Genomic DNA, 12923 nt, shown 5'->3' with positions numbered 1-12923 from the left:
CTGCGATGATGGGCTCAAGTATAGCAGGGATTGTGGGGCTGGTGCGGAATAGGGCAGTGTTTCGTTCTGCTGTGCATGGGGTCGCTATGAGTCAGAAACGACTCGACGGCACTTAAAAACAACAACAAGATCCTGTTTAATATTTGTAATTATCCAATTTGTTTTATTCAGTGATTATAATATCATGTTTCCATATTGACAATTCAATATGGAGTTATTAATGCCATAATGTTAAAATATGTACCATACAGGTATGCTTCATGGGTAAATTTTCTATAAGTCTTCTTTCCATTTAAATTTCAATCCCAGTAATGAAGATCTCTTAAATTATTAGCATTTGTTGCAATTTATTATAGAATCCTTTAAATATTCTTAAGCAATGTGATTTATATTTGTAGCAGGTTTATTCTGATGAGACTTTTGAAAGTTTTTTGGAATGGGAGATGACTCTTCATTGGTCTGTACTCTTCAGCACACAGCAGCACAGATAGAAATGCTCAAATTATTGTGACAACTGAAAACAATCCACACAGATCCAGAATACTCCCATTGAGAAATACTGGCTAAATATAATCTTAGTTTCAAATTTCTTAGTATGTTCTTCATGGGAGTACTAAAAATCTACTTTGAGTATTTATCAACTTGTGTCCTGAGCAAAACTCAGGACCAATGATTTCTCAAATAGCATCTACTAGTATCTTAAGGAATGTGATTGTTGTTGCTGTTGTTATGTGTCGACACATAGCGACCCCTCCTTGGGTTGCTGAAGCAGTATCACTATAGAAGTAGCTTGCCCAATCTTCCTTCCGAGGAGTGGCTGGTGGGTTTGAACCGCCAGTCTTCTGGTTAGCAGTCAAGTGCCTTAACCACTATGCTACCAGAGCTCCTAAGGAATGTGATAGAACACTAAAAATGAGGCACTTGGCATAACTAAGTGGTTGATACATGTTTGAATAGAAACTTCCTTTTCCCTATATCCTTTTACTTCCTCTGCTTTTAGATTATGTGTACCATGCCTTCAAATGAATTGTGTTTACTTAAAACTGATAAAAAATGTTTTGTTCTCAAAAAGAATTCTTGTAACTGATGTATGACAAAGTTACAATTTATGGTTAAACATATGATATGGATGTAACTCATGTGTAACTACAACCATCCTATATAAATTTATCTCTCCTCTTTCAGATTTTGAGAGCATTTGGTCTTTTATCAAGTGTTAAACCAGCTTCGACTATTACAAATCCAACAATAAAACTCCATAAAATCTCTCCTTAAAGAGTTCTGGTTTATTTTTTACTCTTTGACATATTTGACATGAGAAGTCTGGAATTTTTCCCCTGTGATAGGTGTAAACCTTGGGATGATTTTTAATTACTGATTCACTCTCCATATTCAAGCACTAGCTCCTCAATTTTTTATCGTAAATACAGTTTTAATCAACCTACTACTCTCCTTCCCCTGGCTACTCCCCAAATGTAAGTCACCATCATTTTTCACTTGCTTTACTTTGATATCCTCATATATTTGGTTATGTATCCATTTCTGCTTTCAGATTAGTAAGTGTGATCTTTTAAAAACACAAAATGGATTATATTATATCCTTTGTTAAAACAATTTAACATATTTCTCCCTGTCACAGTAAAATATAATCTAGAACTCTTAACATGGTATTACAAACCTTGTATGATCTAACCCCAGCCTATCTCTCTAGCTTGATCTCAGACCACTTTCATAAAAACTTCTTTTGCTCCAGCCACATAGAAAGTTTACAGTGCATAGGACACATCATGCTTTCCTAGCCCTCAGGCCTGCACATGTTCTGTTCTCTCTCATAATGTCCCTCTTTCTTATTAGCTTGAGTATTTTTTCCTCACTCTACAGATCTCAAAATAAACTTAAAAAGAAAAAATCTTACTGCAATTGGGTGAAAGTTTACACAACACATTATTTTTTGATTCAACAATTTATATGCATTTTGTTTCATGACATTAGTTGCAATCCCTTCATTGAAACACTTCTCACTTCCTCACTTGGTTCCGCATTTTCATTCTTCCTTTTATCTCACTTTCTGAATTTTGTTTTGGGGAAACACTTCCCTTTTGGTCTTCTATTATGGATTGATCTGATTAATATGCTCCTCACAGATGTTATTGTTCACGTTATAAATCCATAGCCTTCTAGTCGATTCCGACTCATAGCAACCCTATAGGACAGAGTAGAACTGCCCCATAGGTTTTCCAATGCTATATATCTTTACAGAAGAAAATTGCCTCATCCTTCTTCTGTGGAGTGGGTGGCGGGGTCCAACTCCTAACTTTTCGGCTAGCAGCTGAATGTTTTAACCACTATGCCAGGTCTGTCTATATTGTTTGACTGAAAGGTGCTCCCAGGGGAGGATTCAGCTCCAGATTTGAAGGGTGTCTAAGAGCCATAATCTTGGGGATTCTACCACTCTCTATCTGACCAGTGAGTCTGGTCTTCTTTATGATTTTGAATTTTGTTCTACATTTTTTCACATTCTTTCCAGGAGCCTCTTTTGTGATCTGATTAAATCAGAAAGTAGTGGTAGCCCTGGTACCATCTAGTCCTTCTCATCTTATAACATATCCTTTGGTTTGCATGGTCCATTAGTCCTTTGAACCACTATGTCCTTGATATTTTTATGTTCTTCACTCTTCTTTGTTCTGGTTTGGGAGATATAAATAGTTGCATCTTATTTGGTCTCTTAAAATTTTTTAAGGTGCCAGTATTTACTCATCACAGTAGGATGTAGAACACTATCTATGTGGACTATGTTATGCCCCTTGACCTAGCTGTCCCCTGAGACTATGGCCCTAAGCTTCTAAGCCCAGTGACTCAGTCAATGTATTTGGTCATGGCTAAGAAGTTTTCATAACTTTTCCCCCTGTATGCTACTCTACTATATACCTGGATATATTTACAGCACATACAAATATGTATATAGAAATATCCACTGACAAACACACACACACACACACACACATATATATATATATATATATGTATATATACACACATATACATATATATACTCATGAATGTACTCCTATATACTATACCATACCTTTTCAGCTTGCATGTCTACCTATGCATACATTTGTAGATAATTGTTTGTTATCATTCTTATTGCAGAGTTGTGTGTATAATATCTTTTACTATTGTTGTCTTTTACTCTTGTACATCTCCCAGTGTTTACCTTTGCCTTAGTCATGTAGTGCTGATTTCTCCTTATTGTGTACTGCCTTTCCCTTCACACAAGTTAATACATGTCTATTCTTTTGATAATGATTTCCTTTCCCATGCCCGGTAACCATCAAAAAATGTTTATTTCTTGGCTTTTCATAATACTTGTCTCATACAATATTTGTCTTTTTGTGATTGACTTATTTCACTCAGCATAATATCTTACTAGTTCATTCATGTCATGAAGCGGTTCTTGAATTCTTCATTGTTCTTTATGTTGCACATTATTCCATTGTGTGTATGTACCATAGTTTGTTTTGCCATTCATCTGTTGATGGGAATTTAAGCTGTTTCCATCTTTTTGCTATTGTGAATCATAATGCAATGAACATGGGTGTGCATGTATCTATTCATGTCATGACTCTTATTTCTCTAGGATATATACCTAGTAATGGGATTTCTGGATCACATGGTATTTCTATTTATAGTTTTTAAGGAAGCACCATACATTTTTCCATAGTGATTGTACCATTTCATGGTCCCACCAGAAGTGTATGAGGCTTCCAATCTCTGTATTTGTTTTTTCACCAAAGCCTTCCCTGACCCACAAACTAGGTTAAATCCTCATTGAATATGATTCTAAAATTATCCTTTGAAATAGATATAATTTTATAATTAATTAATTATATATACTTACTTAATGTTTGTCTGTCCAGTTAGGACACAATTTCCATGATATAGGTGCTCTGTCTAGTACTGTTTGCATACTGGAGTGAAAATTGGATGACTGAGTGACTTATGTTCAAATCCTGCTGCTTATTTGATTCCCACTTTTTTTTTTTTTGCCTTTATAAATAAAAATATTTGCCTTGGTTGGGTTTACAAATTAATGACAAAGAGTTTCACATTCAATGTGTAGTTATACATGATAGTCTTAAAATCTGAAATGTTTTAAAACCTAGGGACATTTTGCATTATGCTGTTTTTATAGCTATTGTAATAGGACAGTAAGCAAAATAATTAAGGGATATTCCTTTGATATCACCTACTCAACTCACATGAGTAATGCAGCTTTTTATTTCATTGACTTACAAGTTTATGCCTCTTTGCTTAAATTCCACTTCTGCTAGTAAACGTTTTCAAATTTAGTTTTCCAAAAACCAGGATAAACTTGCAAGCTTTGAAATCAACTCATTCATTCATTCATTCCTTTAACAAATATCATTAATTGTTAACTAAAGTGTCAGGCACTATGCTAGATGCTGATATACAAGTGTGTATACCATGATCTCTACTCTCAAGTCGAACACAGATTCATAAGGAAGGCAGTCTAGTGATAATTTTTAAAGGAAATACATGTGCATATTAGAAAATGAAACAAGAAATGAGGGATATCATTTCTAAAGTCAGATGGATCTGGGCTCAAATCAAAGAATACCAGAAAGATGTTTACTTGTGTTTCATTGACTATGCAAAAGCATTACATTGTGTGCATCACAACAAATTGTGGATAACATTGAGAGGAATGGGAATTCTGGAACACTCAATGGTGCTCATAAAGAACATGTACACAGACCAGAAGGCTCTATCTCATTGAGGGCTTTCCCCTTTTTCACTGACCCTCCACATTACCAAGCATGACATCTTTCTCCAGAGAAAGGTCCCTTCTGACATGACTGAAGTAGGTCAGATGAAGTCTGTCCATTCTCATTTCCAAGAAGCATTCTGGCTGCACTTCCTCCAAGACAGATTTGTTAATTCTTTTAGCAGTCCACAGTACTTTTAGCATTCTTTGCCAACACCACAACTCAAAAGCATCAACTCTTCTTTGATCTTCCTTAGTTACTGTCCAGCTTTCACATGCATAGGAGGCATCTGAAAATACCATGGTGTGGCTTAGGCACACCTGAGTCTTCAGAGACATCTTTGCTCTAATACTCTGAAATATATGAGATTGCTTCCTGTTTATTTAATTCTATCTTCAAAAGATGATTTACTCTTTATTTAGTCAAAATAGTTAATTCTGCCATATAAGTATATCAATTACCATTAAGCAATACTGGGAATGCAGGAAAAGTAGTTCTTATTATTGTGAGGTATGGGGAGGGTAGTTGGAGAATTTGGGGTTGTTAAGACTTCAATGATAAAATTTATTTTGATCTGTTGATTTAGGAGCATACACAACTTCCTACTCTTCTCTTGGAAAAAATGTTTTGCCTTGTTTTTTAATATTTCTCTCTTGGAATCTTGATTGTACCCACATAGTTATCCAAATGACAACTGAATAATTTATTTTAATTAATTATTTTATAATACTATATACACCAGAATTGTACAGAATATAAGGAATGATTAAAGGTTTCCTTTCCATTTGAGAAAATACGGCTAGTTGCAACTGGGTTAATATAATACCTTTAATATAACCAAAGAAAGGTGAAAATTAAACTTTTTTTTTCTAACATAAAAGTCATCTCCCTTTAGAGCATATTAACCTTGTTTTTTCCAGTTACCTGAGGGTAGACTGTTTGGTCATTTTTGTTTTTATTTCAGACCTTGAGCTTCAATCTTTGAATAAATGAAACATTCCTAGAAAATTCAAATTCTGATATGATTTATGGTTACTTAACAGAACAGTTCTTTGAGAATATTTATTTATTTGTATATAATTAAATTCAGCGTCACATTTGACTTGTTACATGAAAAAATTATGAGTAAAATGACAATCTCCTTAGGTATTTTTTTGGAAACTGAAAGGTTATTTGGAGTTGAGACATAGTTTGACTAATAACAAACAAAAATCGCACAATCATCCTTCAAAGAGAGCAGTAACAATGCCAAAAACAGGGTGAAATACATATGTATCATTAAAACCAAAACCAAAACCAAACTCACTGCCATCGAGTCGATTCCAATTCATAGCAACCCCTGTTGTGTTTCCAAAGCTGTAAATCTTAATGGAAACAGACTGCCACATCTTTCTTTGTGCACCAGAGCAGCTGCTGGGTTTGAACCACCAACCTTTTGTAACCAAATGCTTTAATCACTATATCACCAGAGCTCCTTATGTGTTCTAAAGAGAATGTTAAAATATTTAATGATATGGAAAATATTGGTAATATATTGCTAGGCAAATAAGTTAGTTTGGAAGGTGTATTCAATAATTGCAATAATGTTATAGATGATTGCTAAATAGATAGATGGATAGAGAGAGAGATAATGAACAGATGAATGAATAGATGGGAACCAAAACCAATCAATTGCCATTAAGTCAATTCCAATTTATAATGAAACTACAGACATAGTACTACTACCCAACAGAGATTATAAGACTGTGATCTTTATGGAAGCACACTGACACATCTTTCTTGTGCAGTCTCCTATAGAGTGGCACCACCTGGGGTCCTTGGATACATAGTAGACAGGTAGACAGACAGATACGTAGAAGGAATATATTGTGGCTATAGGCATTATTAGACTATATGAAGGTTGAATGAAAACTCACTAGTTCTATGAAAATCATTTGACTATGTGGATCATAATAAATTATAAATAAAATTGAGAAGAATGGGAATTCCAGAACATTTCATTGTACTCATGAGGAACCTATACATAGACCAGGAAGCTATCATTCAAACAGAACAAGGGGATACTGCAGGGTTTAAAATCAGGAAGGGAGTGTGATAGGGTTGTATCCTTTCACCATACTTATTCAATCTGTATGCTGAGAAAATAATCTGAGAAGCTGGACTATATGAAGAAGAATGTGCCATCAGGATTGAAAGAAGAATCATTGATTAAGGACCTGTGATATGCAGACACAACTTTGCTTGCTGATAGTGAGGATGACTTGAAGAACTTACTGATGAAGACTGAAGACTATAGTCTGCAATATGGATTACACTTCAATATAAAGAAAACAAAAATCCTCACAACTGGACCAATGAGCAGCATCAGGATAAACAGAGAAAAGATCGAAGTTGCAAAGACTTCATATTACTTGGTTATACAATGAACACCAATGGAAGCAGTAGCCAAGAAATAAGATGACATATTGCACTGGGGAAATCTGCTGTAATAGACCTCTTTTAAGTGCTGAAGAGCAAAAATGTCTCCTTGAAATCTAAGGTGGGCCTTACCCAAGCCATGATGTTCTCAATTGCCTCATATGCATGTGAGAACTGGACAATGAATAAGGAAGACTGAAGAAGAGTTGATGCTTTTGAATTACAAAGAGTTGATGCTTTTGAATTCTTGGTGAAGAATGCTGGAGAACTAACAATTCTGTCCTGGAAAAAGTGCAGCCGGAATGTTCCTTGGAAGTGAGAATGGCCAGACTTCATCTTATCTACTTTGGTCATGTTTCCAGAAGGAAACATCTGGAGAAGGATATCATGCTTGGTGAAGTGGAGGGTCAATGAAAAAGGGGAAGACCCCCAATGAGATGGATTGACACAGTGGTTGCAATGATGGGCTCAGGTATAGCCGATATAGTGGGGCTAGTACAGGACCAGGCAGTGTTTCATTCTGTTGTGCATAGGGTCTCTGTGAGTCAGAGATGACTTGACGGCACCTAACAACAACAACAACAATAACAACATTTTAATCATGTATAAATACCTATTTATTAACCTCTCTGAGATTTGTTTTTACCATATGTAAAATGAGCGTAATATTGGAAAATAGTTCATAGGCTATTATGAAAATTTAATGAGATAATCACTGTAAAGTAGTTTACCATAGTGTCAGGCACATAGGTAACATTGAGAAAATTATCATTATTAAAATTAGTATTTATGTTGAATGATATCCTTTATGTGGCTGTTTGCCTTGGTTCTTTGGAAAAACAGCTTGACAAATGTTACCTCTAAGCTCTGAGAAATTACCTTTGACTTAATTTTCTACACAAGAAGGTTATTACTTTTGTCAAGTTTGATTGACATTTCCTGGGTCAGTTGTAAAAAATCTGATGGTTTTATAATTTCTGTCTAACCCTGAAATGAAACTTCACTAGTGATTGCTCTATTTTACATATGATGCCAGGATTGGTCAATATACTATACGATATGCAAATTAAGTGAATACAGAGTATGAAAATGATGACAATGTGGTCCACTGAAAGAACTGGTCAGTTCTAGGTCCAGCTGGGAAAGCCATGTCCTGAAATTGTCAAGGAGTTTGTTTATATATGCAGCCAATCCCACAGAGTTTTCAGAAATAAGGAAGAGAGGAGAAAAAGAAAGAGAGACAAGAAGAGAAAGTAGAGAGAAAAGAAGTGAGGAACCTCATAAAAAAAGCTGTAACACAGGCAAGGACTGTAACACTGAAAACAGCAAGAGGCCCAAAAGGGACTCTATAGCAGAGTTGGCAGTGATAGTCCCAGGATAGGCCCAGTGACAGTCTGGTGAGAGCAGAATCCTGCTCCTAGGAATGCTATGAAAAATAAGAGCTGAACAAAAATGCTACACTTACTATAAGTTGAATCAGTTAGCAGTGGAGAGGCCCAGAGCAAGGCGGCCAAAGGCAGAGCGCACCGCATGTTGAAAGTGGGTATGTCCAGCTGAGAGGTTTGTCCTGAAAAGGCTGAGAATAGGCCTGCAAGGTTGAGACTGTGTGTGCAGGGCCAAGAGGCTTTTCCTGAGGGGGCCAAGAGGAGGTCTCTTTTCCTAAGGGGTCTGAAAAAAAGTCCTGCATTGCTGAGAGGGGCATGCATGGAAGAGAGAAAGGCCTGCTTCTCTGTACAGTAAAGAGGAGCTCAGAGAGCTGTCCTGCACTAAAGAAGAGAAGGGTGTTCTCCCCACTTTGGAAGAGACTTCCCAACTTTGCCTCTATATTTCCTGATACTGGTCTTGAGTTAGCCTGTTGATCTTGATTTTGTAACCTGTTACTTCCTTAATAAACCATTTAATTGTAGTTCTGTGAGTTTTGTGTAGCCCTTGTAACAAATTATTGAACTGAACAGAGAAGTAGAGAGTGCCATGAGGCGAACAGCTGGTGTTAGAATTGGTAAATAGGTTGGAGAGAAGAGGTTTGACTTCCACCTACCAGGAATCAGCTTTGTATTAATGATGATTCTCTCTCCTCTTCATTAAGCAGTGACTTCACATACCACTAAATATGTACATGTATTTTATATTTGTTATAGATATATTTTTACATTAGGCATTTAATGTTATTGTAAACCCATATTATGATATTTTATTTTGTTCTGTTTTAACATTTAGAAAACCTGCTAGGTGTAGCTTTATGAAATTGATATGAACATATGTCTATGAGACAATGCAGTGGAGTTTGGCAAGTTAATCAGAGTGAGAGGAAAAAGTGTGGACAAAACACTGAGGATGAACCCAAGAGCCATAGAGGAAGATGAGGAAAAAGAGATGTTAAACGATAGGTGATTGTTCTCATGATTTCACACAAATTCTCAAACGTATATGCTCATGAAAAGAACTTTTGCAGTACTTGTGTTAGGTAAAATCTACATGGGGTAGTTAAATAACTGAATATTTGCTAAATCTCTTCCCTAGAGGAAGAAAAAGATGAAGATGAAGCAGGAAATGTTCATTCCTTGATTTATTTATTTGTTTACTTTTTGCCTCTGGCATGCCATTCCTAGTAAGATAATAATTTTACTCCTATTCTATCATGTATAGAATAAAATGATCCTATACATGCAGAATTTTGATTAAGTTGAGAAAATATGGATGTGTGAATTAAATCTTTCCAAGTTTAATGTGACTCTATTATTTAATAAAAGAATTGTATTTACAATTTCTGGATTTTCCAGGTTATTTTAACCATTCTAATCATTTCAAGTTCTTTTAAATATTCTCTTAAATGTTCACTATCTAACTCTACTTGTAAAGGAGCTCTGGTGGTGTAGTGGGGCTGCTAACCAAAAGGCTGGTGGTTCAAACCTACAAGCTGCTCTGTGCAAGAAAGATGAGGCATTCTGCTTCCATAAAGAAAATAAACTTTATGGACAATTTCTGGAATTTTTACATTATTGTGACTATTCTTACTACATTGAGGTCATTTTAATAGCCTCTTAAGTATTAACAATTTAACTATATATGTGAAGTTAAGAAACTATAACAGCTACAACTAAGGAAAACGAATTATAAAATGTATACTATATGCTCAAATAAAACCAAAAATAGTTGTAGGTTGAATGAATCCTGGTACCAGACAAGTCACTCTAACCTGTTCATTTCACTAAGGAATAATTTCAAGTGTAGAAATACTAAGTGCCTTTGTCAAGGTCACACAATAAAAAGGTGATTAAAGCATGTAACAATCAGGATGTGTTAATTATCACTGGTGACTGGAATGCAAAAGTTGGAAACAAAGAAGAATCACTGGTAGTTGGAAAAAGTGGCCTTGGTGATAGAAATAATGCTGGAACTCGTATGGTAGAACTTTGCAAGACCAACAACTTATTCATTGCAAACACCTTTTTTCAATAATATCATTAATATCACACGCAAGTAAGATCTTACTGAAAATAATCTAAAAAATGGTTGCAGCAGTATATTGATAAAGAACTTCCAGAGGTGCAAGCTGGATTCAGAAGAGGATGTGGAATGAGGGATATCATAGCAGCTGCTGTCAGATGGATCTTGGCTCAAGGCAAAGAATACCAGAAAGATGTTTACTTGTGCTTTATTGACTATGCAAAGGCATTTGATTGTGTGGATCATGACAAATTATGGGTAACACTGAGAAGAATGGGAATTCTAGAACACTTGATTGTACTCATGAGGAACCTGTTCCTTGACCAGGAGACTATCATTCAAACACAACAAGGGGACACAACATGGTTTAAAAGCAAGAAGGGACTACATCAGGGTTGTATCCTTTCTCCATACTTATTCAATCTATATGCTGAGCAAATAATCTGAGAAGCTGGACTATATGAAGAAAAATTTGGCATCAGGATTGGAGGAAGAATCATTAAGTACCTGAGATAGGCTGATGATACAACTTTACTTGCTGAAAATGAGGATGACTTGAGGCACTTACTGATGAAGACTTAGGAATACAGTCTGCTTTATGGATTACATCTCAATATAAAGAAAACAAAAATCCTCACAACTGGACCAATGAGTAGCATCACAATAAATGGAGAGAAGATTGAGGTTGTCAAAGAATTCATATTGCTTGGTTCTACAATCAACACCAATCGAAGCAGCAGTGAGGATATTGGAGGACGTGTAGCACTGGACAGGTTGGCTGTGAAGGAACTCTTTCAAGTGCTGAGGAGCAAGGATGTCTCCTTGAGGATTAAGGTGCACCTAGCACAGGCCATGATATTTCCAATCACCTTGTATACATGTGAGAGCTGGACAATGAATAAAGAAGACCAAAGAAGAGTTGACACTTTTCAGTTGTAGTGCTGCCGAAGAATGCTGAAGGTACCATGGACTGCAAAAAGAACTAATAGATTTGTCCTGGAGGAAGTGCAGCAGAGATGCTCCTTGGAAGCTAGAATGGCCAGACCTCATCTCACCTACTTTGGTCATGTTGTGAGAGAGGGCCATTCCCTAGAGAAGGATGTCATGTTTGGTAAGGTGGAGGGTCGACAAAAGAGGGAAAGACCTTCAACGAGATGGATTGATACAGTGGCTGTGACAATAGGCTCAATATAGCAAGGATCATGGAGCTGGTGCAAGATCAGGTCGTGTTTCGTTCTGCTGTGCATGGGGTCACTGTGAGTCAGAAATGACTCAGTGGCACCTAACAACAACAACAACAAGTTTTTAGGTCTTTCTGCAATTTCATGTTTTGAGAGTCTCTTCTGTGGAACCATGACCATTTTTTTTTCTTTAAAATGGCCTCTCAACAATCAAATCTTTTTTGTTCCACTTACTTGCCAACTCAGGGCTAAACATCTTCACATTTTCTTTCCTTTTAAGTTGCTGTTGATGTTAGGAGCCATCAAGTCAGTTCCAGCTCATAATGACCGTATAAACAACAGAATGAAATACTGTCCAGTTTTCCCCTATATTCACAGTCATTGCTATGTTGGATCCTATCAATTAACTTATTTAGTATGCATTATTGAACATCTAGTATAAGCCAGGCAGTGCTCTATGTGGCCAGTTGTACAGCAGCGAATAAAACAATTATAGTCCCTTCCTTATTTGAGCTAAATTTATAGTTGCAGAGATAGATATAACACTGAAGGACACACTGATAAATATGAACTAACATATTTTAATAAGCACTGTGAGAAATCATATAAGTTGTCATGAGGAATAGTAACAGGGTGGAAAACTTGGGAGCTCCGAAAAGGCCTTATTGATTCCTGTGACTTTACATAAGTTATTTAAACTTATTCTGTCTAGCACATATTTGTTCACTATTTAGGAAGGAAAATAATGCTTCTATATATGTATATTTTTTTAAAAGTTGAAAAAATATGGATGTGTGAATTAGCTTTGAAAATTTATATTAGGCAATATTCACAACAATATTCACACTTGCAGTTAACCTAGTTCCATATAAAATGTTAAATAAATTTTTATTCTATTCCATTCAGAACATTCACCTGACTTCTCTCACCTCTTCATTTTCTCTTTTTTTGGAGGTCTGAGAATCTAAAAAAGAAAAATACAAGTGGGATGTAAATCACTTGATATTTGTAGAGAAACTTGAGTGAAACACACTTCTATATTTAATGTGAAAAATCTTTGGCCTGATTAAAGAGGTGAGTCTATCCA

The sequence above is a fragment of the Orycteropus afer genome, unplaced genomic scaffold (assembly GCF_000298275.1).
Source record: "Orycteropus afer afer isolate SDZICR_OR568_19922 unplaced genomic scaffold, OryAfe1.0 scaffold00279, whole genome shotgun sequence".
Lineage (NCBI taxonomy): Eukaryota > Metazoa > Chordata > Mammalia > Tubulidentata > Orycteropodidae > Orycteropus > Orycteropus afer.
Note: the sequence above shows the minus strand (reverse complement) of the source record.